Here is a 12987-nt window from a genome sequence, read left to right as displayed (position 1 = left end):
GCACTACACGAAATGCCGCCGCTGGTCGTATTGCCGTTTCTTTTCCTTTTTGCCGCTCCTAGTATTCACGCTGCTCCTCGGGAGTCCCAACTATGCGTGGCCTATTCATCGCGGTGCTCCAGCAACAATGGAAGCAGTTGCTATACTCCGTTTCATCTTAGGTTTAAGCGCAGTGGATGTTACGAGCCGTCGGAGCCAATCGGAGGCCGAGTGAGTGTCACGTGACCCTACAGAGGGGGCGCAGCGGCGCGCGGAAAGCGTATCCCTGGCCACGTCCACAGAACGGGATTGGCTAAGAAAGCTCGTAGCGTCCGCTGCGTCCGGACGTAAGGTGAAATGGGGTATAGTCGGGTTCTTTTATACATGAAAGGCTAGTGACGTCACTCCCCACGTCCATGCTGCCGTCGCCGCGGCGGCTAATGACGTCAAGGCCTTTCGAAGCAGCTGCAAACCTAATCTTTACCGGAACGCGGGGGAGGGTGTTCCTTTTGTTTACACGCGCCTTTAAGTCCATCATGTGGTTTCGATGCTTGTTTTGTTGATTCTTATTTTGTGGTGTTCTTTATTGAAACGGGTACTGAGCTGTATGCTCTACGCCTGATTGCAAGAAAGATATGCTGGTTTGCCTTCGATTGTTCGCCGGGAGGTTTGTACTTACAACGCCAACGACACGAACATTTCCTTGGGAGGTATACAGCTTCGCTGCAAAAAGGGAATCTTCTATGCACCGAAACGTCGATGCACAGTTGATATTCCGTCTTTCTCGCGTGAGTTGAAACGTGGTGGTGACAGTGTGCAAATAGCCCCAAACCACTTCCGGTTATGAACTGTGTTCCGTGTCACTACTTATGTGCAGTGCAGGCGAAGAGAGAAAGGACGATCGCACTAGGAAAGCGGGACGGGAGAGGAGGGCAATGGAGGGCGAGGGGAGAAATGGAGAGCACTGGGAACGTTAAAGTGGAAAGGAGGTTTCTCTCTTCCTCCCCGGCCCTCCTAATGCTTTCCCTTTCTCCCCTCACCTGGCCTTGCCTTCGCCTGTACTGCACGCAACTAGTGACACGTTGCATAGAAGGCGGTTTCCGCAGTATTTGCGAAACCAAATATGCACGCTATTTTCCGTAAATTGCCACTTATAGAACTGTCATACTTAATTCACTGTCATCATAAAATAATGATGAGTAAAAAAATGAGGAAATATATTTGAACCGGAAGTGTGCCGGAAGTGCGCCACTGATTTTGTTGCCAGACAAAAAAAGGCGAATAGCGCTGAGTTAGCACTGCGCTCTACGTGTTAACAGGCATTTATTATTACACTTCGTCCATACTGCTATGGTGCCTGGAACGCGTCTCCGACGGGTGTGTTTACCGCCTCAAAAAAGTGGTCCCTCGATTTCCGCCTGATGACGTCATACAAGTGTCATGCTGTCGCCGATCGTGATCCTGGCGGCGTCTCAACAGTTGTGGTGTTTTTGGCAGACGCCTGTGCTGCTGCAGGTCGCTTTGCACTGTAACAGTCCACGGAAGTTAAAGCAGCCAGAAGTTGGGACGCCTGGGACGCCGTGATGACAGCAACACTCGTGTTCGCTCGTGCTTTTCACCAGCATTTCTACGGCCAACCGCCAGGATCGCGACAGGCAACAGCATGACACTCCGGCTTGTGTGGCGTCATTTGTTGCCACCTGGGGACCACTTTTGATGTATGGGCGGGATAGGACGCTAAACACACCAGTCGAAGACCCGCTCCAGGCACCATAATACTGCTGAGTACGAAGAATCAATGTTGCCAGTCGTCACTAGCTTTTCCCGACGTGCGTGATGGAAGATGTAAAAAAATATAGCCCAATCTCGTATTTCAGTGAAAATTCGCGCAATCTCATACTTGAGTGAAAAATAGCGCAATCCATTATTTGAGTGAAAGATAGCGCAATGTCATATTTGAGTGAAAAATAGTACAGTGTCATACTTGAGTAAAATAATTCCGCACTGTCATATTTGAGTGAAAAATGAAAGACGTTTACAATTCTCTGGAATGTGGAATAAGAGCGCAGTTCTTGAGGAGGAGGACGGGAGAGTATACGGAGGGGAGGGTATACCTCTCCTCCCCCTCCGCACCCTCCCCTCTTCCTCTCCTCCTCCCCTCCCATTTAGTGGGAAATGTAGTGAATGTTTCCCCACTAAAATTAACGGATTAAGTTTCCCCCTTTAAATTTAGCAGGGAAATTGACGCCGCGTGACCTCAACACCCAATTCAGTTTCCCCGCTAAATTTAGCGGGGATACTGTGACGTCCCATAATGCAACGCGCGCGTTTACGCCGACGCCGACGCCGACGCCGCTCAACCCGGAAACGGGCTCCTAATATCTGCGCTCCAAAATGTTTTTTGTTGATGTGCTCGCTGAAACGGTTCAACACAGAGCAAAGGGATATTTTGATTCGTGCTGCCAGCACCGTATCTACTACTCGAAAGCATGTAATAGACACTTTTCGAAATTTCAGAATGATGCATAGGTTCTGTGCGATCTCCATTAGTCAGCCATGCACTGTGAGCCCTCATTGGACACGAGTGCTTCATCAGCATTCGGACTGTTCTCGGACCCAAACGCATTCCATTCAAGTGCTGCGTCATGGCTCGGCGCGAACTCGGAACCAATCACGGGCTTCACGCCGGAAGTGATGAGACTAATTAATGGCGGCCGCGCATAATATATGCATTATTTCACAATTTCGGAAAGGATATATTGCTTAAGCCATAAAAGCCGAAAGAAGCTCAGAGTATCGGCTCCTCAATCCCAGATTCTCTTGTGGGAGCCGCTACTATGCTTAATACAGAGCGATCGCCATTAGCAGTCGTCACAATTAAAAAAAAAAAAATGAGACTCACCTGCTTCAAATACGGCGTTAAAAAGTTCTCTAATGCCTTTAGGATTAGATATCACGAAAGCGAAGCACATAAAGAGATACTCTAACCGTTTCTTCTTTCTTTTTTTTCTTTTTGTTTCTCTCACTAGCTCTATTTTTGGAACCACCGGCCTTTACCCTTTCCGGTATGTTATTTAGTGTCGAAAAATTCACAATAGTTTTTTTTTTTTTTTTTTTTTTGTGGAATTTGCAAGCGAAAAAGCCGCCAAAACCAACATTCAAAAATACCTGCGCTTCTCGGTGCCGTGACGTCAGGAGAAGGCAGGCTTGCAGGTCGAGAGGGCGGTCTAAAAATGGACTATGCCGAATAGTTGTTTCGTGCTGGTGCGCGAGTACTGGAGCGAGCTTCCAAAGCATTCCTTTGACATTATAAAACTGCTTGCAATCAGTTGGTAACAAAGTCTACAGTCCAAAGAGTGGATCCTTGCCTTCCCCTGACGTCACCTTTTCATTGCAGCCAGTAGAAATTTTCACTTTAAAAAAAACGCGGTAAAAACCAAAATTTTTAATACAACAACCTCGGGAAAGAATTTCTTTTTTTACCTATTTTATGGTTACTATTTCAGCCGTATCTGTTGGTGTGTTTAGAAACTTTTCAAGCGAATTGAGGACTGTAAAGAAAATGCGGGAGTACCCCTTTAAGCGTGGGTGTAGAAGTATAATCAACTGAATCCTCGATATACTACGGGAAAAACAGTTGTATCGAAGATTTCTTTGTTCCGCTCATATTTAGTGCGCAACTGGCGGTTGTCCTAAATTTAAAATGAAAAAAAAAAAAAAAAGAGAATTAGTCAAGGTCTTGAATATCAGCGTTCACGAGACCTGTCGAAAACTCGCTTCCGGGACGAGTTCGCTTACTTCTATATCGGGTGTCTCAAAGAGCGGTGAGGTTCTTTAAATCGGCCGCAAAATTCGGCTTCCTGACCTATCGCGTGTGGGATTCCCCTTTGTGGCGGGGTCCCACTTAGAAACACAAAAGGTTCCTCGGGTCCGGATAAAGACGTGTTTATTGACTGAAATGCCAGCACGCTTCGCTCTTAGACAATGAAAACTCTGGGCGCTGGCTCAATTGCCAGTATCACCCGGTCGGTTTCCCGCGCTGCCGCATTAGACAGATTCACGGGAAGTCGGAGGCCCTCAAAGAAAAACCGAGCTCCGTAGAGCCAGGGCCTCCGCCGACGAGAGCCCCTGGCACTCCTTCGGGGCCAGCTTATGTAGCCTCGGAGAATGGACGCGCCCGGGGAGGCTACTAGCAGTCGCGTCCATGATAGCTCTCAAGGGTGTGCCGAAGGCGCGTTCTCCCAAACGGACAAGGGAGAGCCGGCCCCTTCGGGGAATTCGGCCTCGTGGTTCCTTGTATCCGGGAGGCCGACGCCGTTGCTGACGACGACTCCCACGGCCTGCTCGAAGCTAGGCCTGGATAGGGATAGAGGGAACCCCATGGTTCCCACACGCGCTACGATTTTGTGCAGTGTTGCCCACGGGTGGTGCATTTTTTTCTATGAAATTCGCAGAGCAAACTTCCGTGAGGAAAAAGTAAAGAAAGGAAAAGGCTTAAAGGGACAATGAAGACGATTTTATTTAATTTTTTTAAATGGTGTTTTAATGCTTCTTGGGGACATAGCATGCCGCCCAATTTTTTGTAGACATTTATGACGCGTATTTATGTGCCTACGAAAGAAGTAAAGAAACCGAAACTGAACCATCTCCAGTCTCGTTTCTGGGCCTCCGAAAACGGAGGTGACGTAAGGAGTGACGTCAAGTGTGAATAGTCGGTATCGGTAGTATTTAGGAGATCGAGACTCTGGTTACCGCGGTGGGTTATAGCAGCGCGGTGGCGCGGTCGTTGCGCCGACTCTGTCAACATGGACGAATGCCGCTCTCGCGAGCGAGTTCGAGCTTCCGTTCAGTGACCGAACACCAACGGAACGGGAGTACGTGTGTAGCGGCCCCTGCCATCACCCGACGGAGACCGCCCAGCCGGCAACGAGCGGCCCGCATGTCGAAGGACGGACGCGGGGGAGATGCCGAAGGGAAAGCGGCAGCGATCCCGCCGTTCCGGGATCCGGTTCCTCCGCGGACTTACTCTTTTCATCGTCAAAGAACACGAACAGCGACCCACACGTGAAAACTAGCGTCGCCCGAACGAATACTGGTCTTCAGTCGACCGTTAGAACAGCCATCTAGAGCTACCATTTTGCAAAATCCTTCGATTACCGTGTTCTTTTTTCATTTTATATTGTTGGCCCATAGTTGCTAGTTGCCGGTTTCGCGTCCAGCGTAGCAAAGAAAAAACAATGATGCTGCTTCATTTACGGTTTAGTAATCATTTTCGGTCCGATTTATACTTTTCATAGTTATTCAAGCGGAAATTAGAACAATATTTCTAAAAATCGCGAACCAAAACGTGACTGAGGGCACGTTTCTCGTTTCGACCAATCGCTGACGCGTCTCTTGTGACGTCCACTCCTTGGCCCCACATCGGTCACGTGAGCTCCGCTTCTCCTGGCTTCTCCCGCAACTCTTGGGGCGTCGCTCCAGTCGATCCCGGTACGATGATTACCGCGACTATTTAATTGATTTGCGCGGCACACAAGCGCCGGTTTCGGCTGAAATTTGGGCAACGTGGCCTGAGACGTGCCTGGAACCCAGTTCAATCGCCAAAATTGCCTTTATTGTCCCTTTAACTCCTATGGAAACCCAGCGAAGCCACCGGTTTTCAATCAATAGGGCGCCCTATTGTTTGAAGACCGGTGGCAAATTTGCTGCGTTTCCATAGGAATTGAGCCTTTTTCCTTTTTTTTTCTTTTTTTTCTCAGGTAACTTCGCCCTTTGCAAATTTTATAGAAAAAATGCACCACCTGTGGGCAACACTGCACAAAATTGTAGCGCGATAAATTAGGAAACCGAATTTTCCGGTCGATTTAAAGAGCCTCACCGCTTCTTGAGACACCATGTACAACCGTCGTTGTGTCGCCGCCTGCTGGCGTCGCGCTCGGGAGAGACGCTATTAACACGCGGCGACGCCACGACGGACGCGTCTGCCGCCTGGCGGCGACTTTCGTCAACCTTCGGCCTGTTTGCCGCTTGGGGGCAGGTCAGGCGGATTCCACTGATGATGACGTCATGCGCAGGTCTTGCCTCCTAAGTGGTATCGGCTCAACGCGCCATCGAGCCCCCTATTTGCAAGTTTTCCAAAATGGCGGTTATAGTAAGGGTCGGAGATGCGTGCCGGTGTACCAGTTGCTGAGCCTTACTAGTGTGCTGGCTTCTCTAAGCGACACAAATTAGTACCGCTTATACAAGGGAGTTATCATGCTATGAGCGCATGTCACCACGCGCTCATAACATAACAAAAACGGTGTTCAGCGCAACATCTGCGCCAGGTGGCACGTAGTAATTTTGGAAGGAAACCGAAACTAACCTCTATTTTGGATTTAATTTTTCGGTATTGGCGATCATTTCGGATTCTTTTTCATAACTTAAGATGTGTCTCACGCCGTGATTATTGAGCTAAAGGAGTTGTTCGTGGCAACATTATTATGTGACATACGTGTGCGATCCAGGCACTTCCAAATAATTCGGAGAGTGTGTCCCTTTGAAGGCATGGTCTTTTATACGCCTTAAGGCCAGTTCACGCTTGCGACTTCTTGAGACCGAGAGCCTTTAAACCTCTTAAAACCTATCACAACTAGAGGACACACTGGCGCCATCTTTTGGGTAGCAGTGTAAACTTGGCGGTCTGGCATATTTTCTATTTCTCTGGCGCATTATCCTTTTTTTTTTTTTTTTTTGGGGGGGGGGGGGGGGGGGGGGGGGCTCGGAAAACTTTTGTTAGCGTTATAAACAAGCCTTTCTCATAGGTATTACGCACATTTGACCTCGGAAATGCCGTAAAACTTTCGCTCTTGTGAAATGCAGTCCCAGGGTCACCGCATATATGGCGCCAGCGTGCCAGTGTGTTCTCTCGTCCGAAGAAATTTTAAGAGGTTTCAACAGGTCTCGTCTATCTCGGTCGTACTCGGTTGCACGTGTGTGAACGGGCCTTTAGAGGTAACATAGAATATTGCATTCGTTGAAAAAATCTGTGCTGATATTCGTGTGTTCTTGCTGCCTTTCCACGCTAGGATACTTGTCATGTGAAATCATGACCTGTGGGCCTTTTCATGTATTTTTGGGTAGTTGCATGATTAATTACTTTAACTATGTTTTCAGCACAAGAATATATTTGTAGTCCACTTAAATAAAAGGTTTTTTTTTTGTTACTTATACGCCAAAGAAGAAACTGCAAGATATAGCAGCAAGCCGCTTAGACCTATTGTCGATTGATAGTTTTGCATAGCCTATTACGTATGAAAATTCGTATATATTGCGGCGATTAACTGAACTAAACATTGCAAAAGGTCTATTAACATAAAAAATCACGAACAATAGAGATTTTATCAAATTACTAAAACACCAAGGAGAATGCTGAGAAGGTACGTGTACGCGCTGCACGCGCTCGTTTTCTACGTATAAACAATTTAAGCATATATAACCAAAATAGGCTGTTGTTGAACGCAACTGTAAAGCGACATTTTTTTTTACATTTTTTGGCTTACAACAGTCACTGCGGCAGACGTCAGCGAGTGCAGCGCATGTAACTGTACTTACAGCACGCTCCTTTGTGTTTTCACAATTTAGGAAAAAATTATTTTTCATCGAAGCATAGTAATAAAACCCGAGACTCGAGAATACAGAAGCGGACGAACGCAACACAACGTCCCCTTCTGTGTTCCTGAGTCTCGGTTTTTATTTCCTTGAATCACCACCAGCTAGCTTTTTTTTTTTTAATATTGTTGCAGCTTTCTTCGTAGGTTGGCTGCAGAAAAGGCGTTTTTGCAAATATTCTTGTTCGCCTCCATCGTAACACGAACGCAAAAGGTTTCTTCACAAAGAAACGGGCATTGCTCTTTTCGCTACTATCACAATGAATGAACTTTTCTTCCTTGCAAAAGGCTATACTTTTGTTCGTATTTTGTTTGGGTTATTCTGTGTGTGTGTTTCTGTTGGCTAGTTTAGTTCCGCAAAGTCTCTCCCCTCAAATGTCAGCCGGCTGATTTTAAATCAAATAAATAATTCAATTGGTTCGACGCACTCCGTTTCTTGGAATTGGTCAACTACATGCTCTGTGGAAAAGTTAACATTTAGGATGAATAGTTTATCACGGAACTAAACCAATATCAAACAAAACACATTATTGTGCAGTATGACATTTCTACGTTTCATGTTTGCCCGCAGTCGTAATGGAAAGGTTGGCTGACGACTGACTTAACCCTTCCATGTGGTCGACGGAACAACATGTTTTTTCTAATTTTGCGAAAAGATTACGTTTTCTTCGTGTTCGTCTTTATTTTTCTTTTTATTTCTTTTTTGCATTGTTTTGAAATTCACCCTAACCAAGCCGAAAACTGGATCAAAACCGTTATTTTTGATCGAACCGGAACGAAATGTAACCGAAATCAAGCAGGTAATATTGCACACGAACAGGAACTGATCAGTAATCTCATGTAGCGGTTACCGGTTCAATGAAAAGCGGTTCGGTGATATTAAAATGTGAGCCACGCGTTCTTGCTAGAGGCGGCACGAAGTCAATAACATATTCGCGACGGTGGCGCCAGCGGGGAAGCTTTGACTAAGCAAACGGCGGCGACGTGGAGACAACTCACGAATAATGAAATAAACGAAAATATTTTCGTCTTTATGCAACACGGTGGCGTACACTTCCATATTCTGTTTCAACTTACCATGGACCGACAACGTACGTCACGAACCTCCCGAGTCAGTTCATAGCTCGGAGGGTTTCACGTGTCTACTGTTTGGGCTATGGTGCGCTAAAAGACGGAAATGTGACGATCGCGCTTGCGAAAGTGACTCAGTTATTTAGCATGTGGAGCTGTGGTGGGTTTTAGTGGGGCGGAGAGCCATCGATAAGCGAACAAAAGCGCCACCCTGTATTACAGGGAATGGAAGGTGAAAGAAGTGGGACATTGACGGGCTCGACAAGCCCACCATAGCTATACTGTAGCGTAGAGCTCAATGTGCCCTTCCCAATGTCTTATAGCTAACGAGCTGCGAAACAAACACTGTTACGTCCCAGGCTGCAAGACATGAGTATGTATGCTTGAAGTCTTCAAGAAGTAAGGCGACGTTGTTTGGTGTCGCAAAAGAACTCAAAGGATTCCGAACATGGGAGTAGGCTATACTTGGCGCCGACAAATGCTTAGAAACAAGGTCAGCAGTAAGCGAGCTGCATTTCGAGGAAAGATTCAGTATGCGGCACTTCACGATTATGGACCAACAGCGAAGAAAGTTTCTTATTTTTTAGTGTTTACAGTGCGTCGGAGTGCCGTTGAGACGCTGTTGCAAGCATATCGATGCTAATGCTGCGTGCTGAACAGCCTTGCCATTCTCTCCCGCTGGACGAAGCGAGCGATTGTCACACCTCCCCTTCTAGCCCACCATAGTTGGGCGGTACGACGGGGGGAGCGTGAAGTCACGTGACAAGCTTCAAGCTCCTGATTGGAGCGGGTAGCTCGTGAGGTCCGTCGTGGAACATCCTATATTTGGTTAAATGCTTCCTCGCGTGAAGTAACGTGACAGGCTTCGAGCTCCTGATTGGAGCTGGTGGCTCGTGAGGTCTGTCGTGGAACATCCTATATTTGGTGAAATGTTTCCTCGCAAAGATCTCTTCACTGCATTTGATATCACAATAGATTAACTTTTTCTTCTTGCAAAAGGCTATACGTTTTCAAACGACTATGCCTCTTATCATTGTCGTTTGACTAGGCCAAGAAGCTAAAGAGCTATTTTTTGTGTGTTTCTGTTTGTGTGTCATGTTTGTGTGCGTTTTTTTCTTCGTTTGCTGCAAAGTAATATTCCTCATGCAAACAGAAAGCAAACATAAACATAAAAATGAAAAACAAGAAGTCGACGGTGGTCGGCTGTTTGTTCTTCGTTGGCAAAATCTGGAGGCGCCAAGAGGCGAAACCGCAACGAGAGTGACCGACACTCTGGCGCCGGTCACCTGGATGGCAATCGTCCAGAGCAGCCCAAATCCCTATAAACTGCTTAAAAAAATTTCCTTTTTTTAAGAGCAACATGGGGGGGGGGGGGTCGCCCGTTTCCTTTTACCTCTGTGTTAGAACGTAGCTCTTGGACGCCCGTTTCCGGGTTGAGCGCCGTCGCCGTCGGAGTAACCGCGCGTTGCATTATGCGACATTTCCCATAATGACGCAATGACGTCACAGGTGACGTCACGAAGGTCACTCGTTAAGGTCACGACCCTCACAGTGACCTTCACGAGTAACGTCACGAGGGGTCCCAAGTGACGTCTCGAAGGTCACGAGCGACGTCACGAAGGTCACTCGTTAAGGTCACGACGAAGGTCGCGACCTTCACGGTGACCTTCACAAGGTCTTTACGAGTGACCTTCACGAGAACCGCGAGTGACGTCACGAGGGTCACGATTGACGTCGAGAGGCTCACGAATGACGTCACAAGAAAGGGAGTTATGGGGGGAGAGAGGGAAAGGAGGAGAAGGGGAAGAGGAGGAAGGGAGGAAGAGGAGGAGGAGGGAGAAGGAGGAGGGGGTGGTGGAGGAGGAGAAGTTGAGGAGGGGGGAGCAGGAGGAGACGAAGAAAGAGGGGGAAGAGGAGGAGACGGTACAGAGAAGGACGAGGGGCACACCCTCCTCTTTGTACCCTCCCCCTCCTCCTCAAGAGCTGCGCTCTAATTTGGCATTACAGGGAACTGTAAACGTCTTTCATTTTTGTTTTAATCATTTGTAGAACGCGCTTCACTGTCTCTTTCGTGAGTTCAGCATTAGAGACAGGCGTGCGGGTGTGCAGGGTGGATACTTGCGAGTACGGTGTGTACTATACTGTGACGTTGTCGCATGCGTGCTGGCTGAGTGACATGTATGTGGTTACTGTACTTTGGTACTGTTTCTGAACTCTTGTATGACCACTCCATTTCCGGAGAACGGTGTATGGAATGAAAAGTCGAGATCACAAAACGAAATTAAGCATGCATATGTTTCTTTTTGCTTTCCTCGTTCCGGCAGCACTGCTTCTGGTTACTTTTTCTTTTAAATTCAAATGACGCGTGTTCAACGCACTACTACTCCTTAACGACTTGAAGCTGTGGACTTTCCTTTTTAACAACCGGTTTGAACCGGTTCGCGCTTCGTGGAACCGTTAACCAAACCGTTATTTGGAATTCACCACTAAACCAGAACCGGACCGGAACAAAATGTACAGCTACTGAATCCGAACCCGAACCGAACCGGAATAATACCCTGTTCGAGTCCCTGGTTTTTTGTTAGCCTTGCAACATGTACGCGCACCGAAACCCCGAACATCCGCCCACCACATTAGCGCGTGCTTGGTGGCGATCCTTTTGGGCCCACCGTTTACTTCTATTAGTCAGTTTCAGAACATGAATAAAGACTAATGCGTTAGCCCTGCCTCCGACGCACGTAATCTCTCCACGGACTTCTGAGGAGGGCGTCAAAGCAGCACACAGCGCGGAACACAAAGGCACAGATGGATGAATGGCTGTGGCTGAACCATCTTAATTGGGAGGCGGCTTGCGCCACCTAAACAACATTTTTAGTTGAACATTTAACCAATCTGTGATTTAAAAAATATAAATAAGTGAATAAAAAAAACAATACGGTTAATCCTTTTAGCAGTTTAACAGCAAACGTAAGAAATTGCAGCGCCATCTAGATATGCCCGTGCAAACTGCTCTCTTCGCGGTGTTCCGCGCGCTGCGAGAGCAACGAGAAGGGCATGTAGAGGGCCGCTGCGTACCTACGCAGATATCCATAGCGAGCATACGTAAAAGCACAGTGATTTCGTTTGCCTCATTACTCAGTACTAACACTCTATGATTTCTTCATCACTCTCTTGTTGACTGTCCAGCGCGAGTACCTTAAAGGGAAGCTGAAGAGCTTTTCGAAGAAAATGAGTTAATGGTTGATTCTGACGCGTTTGTGCCTGCTGAGTCCAAATATCACAACCATTTGACCCAAAATAATCCCTAAACGCGAAAAAAAGCGAAGAAATCAGAAGCGATCGCCGCAGCGGCACGCCATTGGCTAGCCCCGCGTGACGCGCCACTACGTCATAAAAGGTCCATCTCGATTCTCGTTTGCTCCGTCGCTTGCGGAAGTAGCCGGGCGCCGGGTCTTCTGCTCTTGTAAATCGGGTTCGGCTTCTGATTTTTCAAAATCTTTCGGTGGATCCGAAAGAGGAATATGTCCAGACGACCCTCAACGTGAAAAAGTACGCGTTCCAGGCATTTGCAAAGTAGGAAAATGACCCCCTGCAGTAATAAACACAGAGGCGAGGAACCGCTTGCGCGGACGCGAGCGACATGGCCGGCTTTGTACCTTCAGGAACGTACTGACCGCTACTTATTGTAACCTAAAACGTTGACAATAAACGGAGTGCTATTGACGGGACGCCTCAAGCCGGATTAGCGTGACCCTTCCCAAAACGGTCGTCAGAGGACAGGAATTCTGCACACATCGGCCTTCGTGCTTACCAGCTGCTGGACGCGTGAGCGTGCAGACTGCATTGTTCATCAAGGCTGAAGTGGTTTGAAGGGATAGTATAATCGGCTTCGGGTAACGGGAGAGCCTCCCCTGAGATGAGACGGGTGATAAAATTGGGTCGCCGTTCTGCCAACGCCATGTCTTTGGGCACTATGCGAATAACTGCGCAAAAGGTCCATCCTTGTCATTGCAGTACCCTCTGTTGCGTTCAGTTTGTTTGCCGCAAAATATTACGCCATTATAGCTTTAGAAAAAGCGGAGATGTGTGCCCGCACCCCTTAATTTTATGTCGAATTCGTTAAAGCTTCCTGGGCCTCTACATTCGCATACTTTTACCAAGATTTGTTGACTGCATTACACCGCCACCAGGCATTATCATCGTCCGATCGCATTTCTAATGCACAAAGAATCGTTGCATTACACAAACTTTATACGGAAAACACTGCGTAACTTGTAAAAAAAAAAAT

At 47.4% G+C, this 12987-nt stretch overlaps 1 protein-coding gene across 1 annotated transcript in view; it reads left to right on the top strand.

Annotated features, from left to right (window-relative positions):
* The window catches only part of LOC115316192 (A disintegrin and metalloproteinase with thrombospondin motifs 7-like), a 64866-nt gene that overhangs the window by 7104 nt on the left and 44775 nt on the right, over positions 1-12987 (top strand). The gene's annotated exons all lie outside the window — the stretch shown is intronic.

This window comes from Ixodes scapularis, unplaced genomic scaffold (assembly GCF_016920785.2).
Source record: "Ixodes scapularis isolate PalLabHiFi unplaced genomic scaffold, ASM1692078v2 PGA_scaffold4__175_contigs__length_147842914, whole genome shotgun sequence".
NCBI lineage: Eukaryota > Metazoa > Arthropoda > Arachnida > Ixodida > Ixodidae > Ixodes > Ixodes scapularis.
This window is presented reverse-complemented; position numbering and strand designations above follow the sequence as displayed.